This window comes from Babylonia areolata, chromosome 33 (assembly GCF_041734735.1).
Source record: "Babylonia areolata isolate BAREFJ2019XMU chromosome 33, ASM4173473v1, whole genome shotgun sequence".
Classification (NCBI taxonomy): domain Eukaryota; kingdom Metazoa; phylum Mollusca; class Gastropoda; order Neogastropoda; family Buccinidae; genus Babylonia; species Babylonia areolata.
In genome coordinates, this window is record NC_134908.1 from 20,766,004 (window position 1) to 20,771,003 (window position 5,000).

A 5,000-nucleotide genomic window follows, 5' to 3' on the forward strand; every position below is an offset into this window, starting at 1 on the left:
AAAAAAACAAACAAACTTGTAAGCAAATTCATTCATACTTTTTTTTTTCTTTTTTTTCCCCCCGTATTCCATTCATTCTTTTCTCTTTGTTTAACCCTTTAACCACCATGGTCGCATTTCAGCACCAGCTATGTAAAGCACCCATGTCATTGAAATGCAACCAGATGATGGGCCTTTTGTGTGCATTAACCTAACGCTCTTTAATTTTCAGTGGTAGGATTGGCCTTTTTTTTTCTACACATCACAAGAGGAATCCCCAGCTATTCTTAGACACCATCTTTTTCTGTGGTTCCTGCACAAGGTTAATTTGCACTCTAAACTGACTGGCGGTGAAAGGGTTAAACAAACAAACAAAATTCTGAATGATCTTATTTACCCTCTTTTTTTTTTTTTTTTTTAATAGTATGAATGGCTTATTCTCTTTCCTTTCTTCTGAAACTAAAAGAAATTCTTAAAAAAAAAAAAAAAAAAAAAGTAATCTATTTGTTTAGCTCAATTGGAGGAATGGTGTGGTGGTGTTGGTCCCAATTTTTTTTGTGCGCTCGAAGTGATGAACACATACTGAAACTTTTTTTTTTTTCTTTTTTTTTTTTTTGGTGTGTGCTTTTTTTTATGATCTCTCTCCAGCTCTCTCTTTTATATCTTATACATACATGGGTTTTGATTTCTAAATATTTGGGAAGAAAAAAAACCGAAAACAAACAAACAAAAAAAACAACAACAAAAAACGCACACACAAAAACCCCACACCAAACAAACAACAAAACCCCCCCATAAAACTGAAAAAAAAGAAAGAAAAAAAGAAAAAAGAAAAAGAAAAAAGAAAAAAAAAGATGAAGATTATTTTCTGACCCCCCCCCCTCCCCCCTCACACACACAAAACAACAACAACAACACGACCCACCAACAGATAGAGTGGACCATTGGCATCCTGAACTCTAGAGTAATACAAAAAAAACCCAGCAGGACAAAACTCTCGTCAGATTTTACTTGTATGTTTGTGAAAAACATGGACAGACAGATTCACACTTGCACAATCACACACACACAGCACACACACACACACACAGCACAACACACACAAGACACACACACACTCATCACATAATGACCACTCACACACACAGCACACACACACACACACACACACACACACGATACACACACACACACACATCACATAATGACCACTCACACACACAGCACAACACACACACACACACACACACACACACACACGATACACACACACACACACACATCACATAATGACCACTCACACACACAGCACAACACACACGATACACACACACACACAATCACATAATGACCACTCACACACACAGCACAACACACACACAGATACAAGACACACACACATCACATAATAACCACTCAACTCACACCCACACACACGATACACACACACATCACATAATGACCACTCACACACACAGCACAACACACACACAGATACAAGACACACACACATCACATAATAACCACTCACACACACAGAGCACAACACACACACACACAAGACACACACACACACACCACATAATAACCACACATGCACAAACACACATTAACACATACAGTCAATAACTTTTCAGGACTACACTGAGCTCCATAGTCAAAACAACAAAAGAACCCCCCCAAAAAAACACAAAAAAACCAAAACCAAAACAAACGAATGAATGAAAAAATGACAATACAAAATCTTCATCAAGAACAGCTGGCCAACTCTTCAAGATTTTCTTTTAGCAAAAAAAAAAAACCACCACAAAACAAACAAACTTGTCAGTTTCAGTTTCAGTAGCTCAAGGAGGCGTCACTGCGTTCGTTCAAATCCATACACGCTACACCACATCTGCCAAGCAGATGCCTGACCAGCAGCGTAACCCAACGCACTTAGTCAGGCCTTGAGGGGAAAAAAAAAAAGTGAATAAATAATAGATAAGCGTGCATAAATAAGTAAATAAATGAATAAATAATTACAATATAAAAAAGGTAGTAGTAACAATAATAATAATAATAATGAATAAATAAATAAATAAGACAACAATGATGATAAATAAATGAACAAACTTGTCAGCAAGTTCAAATCCAAAGCACATGAACACAACCCACTCATTTCCAGACACTAACCAGTTTAAACCTCTCCATTGGAATATCTTCAGGTAGTTGTTGTAATGATTACTGTCCTGGTAATAACAGTAATGATAGCAGCATCAGTCGCAATAATAGCGGCAGTTGTTGCAACTGTGGCGACATCGTCTTCATCGTCGTAGTAGTAGTAGTAGTAGTTGTAGCAGCAAGGGAGAAAGCAGTGATAACAGTTAATGGAACGGATCATAAAATCAATAACTGTAAAACAAAAAACAAACAAACCATCATTAAAAAAAAAAAAAACAAACAAACACAACTCTTATTTACACACACAACAGTACTGACACACTTTCTTTCTCACACATACAAAAAAACAACCCCAAAACCCCCCAAAAACCCCAACAACTGCCGAATCAACCTACATATCTATGCACACACACACACACTCACATAGCTATGCACACACATAGCTACACACACACACAAAAGAAAAACAGCAACATTAAAACCAAACCATCTAACAAAACCTCCATAACAACAACAATGGAAATCCCAAATATCAGAAAAAAGGGAGTATCTCCAACAAACAACTAACCCAACAAGCGCCCCACACACACACACCCTCAAAATGGGAAAAAAAAAAGGACAAACACTATCGTTGTCAACTCTCTCTTTTCAGTGACCGGTGGTCAGTTAGTTGTGTTGTGTCTTGTGACGCCATCCGATACAGGTCAGCCATCAGTCTGCCCACAGACGTCATGAATGATATATCACACACCATGCTCTGCCCACAGACGTCATGAATGATATATCACACACCATGCTCTCCCCACAGACGTCATGAATGATATATCACACACCATGCTCTGCCCACAGACGTCATGAATGATATATCACACACCATGCTCTCCGCACAGACGTCATGAATGATACATCACACACCATGCTCTGCCCACAGACGTCATGAATGATATATCACACACCATGCTCTCCGCACAGACGTCATGAATGATACATCACACACCATGCTCTGCCCACAGACGTCATGAATGATATATCACACACCATGCTCTCCCCACAGACGTCATGAATGATATATCACACACCATGCTCTGCCCACAGACGTCATGAATGATATATCACACACCATGCTCTCCCCACAGACGTCATGAATGATATATCACACACCATGCTCTCCCCACAGACGTCATGAATGATATATCACACACACCATGCTCTCCACACAGACGTCATGAATGATATATCACACACCATGCTCTGCCCACAGACGTCATGAATGATATATCACACACCATGCTCTCCGCACAGACGTCATGAATGATATATCACACACCATGCTCTCCCCACAGACGTCATGAATGATATATCACACACCATGCTCTCCGCACAGACGTCATGAATGATATATCACACACCATGCTCTCCGCACAGACGTCATGAATGATATATCACACACCATGCTCTCGCCACAGACGTCATGAATGATATATCACACGCCATGCTCTCCGCACAGACGTCATGAATGATATATCACACACCATGTTTTCCTCTCCAAAATCATCTGTGTCAACCAACACAGATATCTCACTACTGAATACGGGCAGGGACGTGTTCACACATAATGATGATAATAATCTAAGTATCTGTACAGCGCTGAATATTGTGCCACAGACAAATCAAGCGCTTTCGCTCCAGTCATTCACACGCATGCAGAACCTAAAACTGGAGAAAGTGACGACAAGGAAAGAGGCAGGGGAGGAGGCTATCTTGGGAAGAGGTGGAGGTTTTAAGGCTGACCACGCACATCCTTTACACACACACACGCTTTACAACACGACTCACTACACTCAAAACACACACACACACATCCCTTACACCCCACACAACGCACCTTGTACATATATCACACCCACCACCCACTCCGCACCACAATCCCTTACACACACACACATACACTTTACAAACTCACCACCCACTCTCCCACAAGTCCCCTTACAACCACCCACCTACTCACACACACACATCCCCTTACACACACAACACATACAGAAACAACCCACCCACCCGCTCTCACACACACTCATCCCCTTCACACACAGCGCACCTTTACAACCGCCACCACCAACTCATAATACACACACAACAACCTTTACAAACCACCACACCACCCAACACTGACCCACACACACATCCATTACACACACAACGACAGAACATTATACCACCCACCCACCCACCCACACACAGACTACCCACCTGATGCAGTACCATCACTCCATGTCTCCTGAAGAGAGGGTTACAGAGCCTTGACACAGAGTGGACAGGGCGGTGCGTTGCCGTAAGACGTGTGCTCTTGATCATCACGACTTTGCGTTGCCATCCTCGCATGAGAACTCCCCTTGTCTTCGTCGCCAGGGTAAAAAAAAAAAAAAAAAACAGCTAAAAAGTTATTGGGTATATTTGTTACATGTTATGCACATACCTATGTCTTACATCCACGGTGTGCTTGTGATGTGTTGCACACTCGTGTGTGCATTCCACAAACACAAATGACACAAACACTCACACACTACACCATCTCACACCACAATCTCTCTCTCATTAACACTCACACTATACAATGATACATTCACCCACACTCACGACAGCACTCACTCTCATATCACACACTCTCTCTCTCCCTTACAACTCACACAATACATTCACTCACACAAACTCTCTCTCTCTCTCCACACACTCAACAGCACTCACAACACACACACACACTCCACCACACACACAAACACTCTAAGAAATATCACACACCACTACCAAAAACAACAACAACGACACCATAAAATATCACACACACACTGCTCTCACCAAAA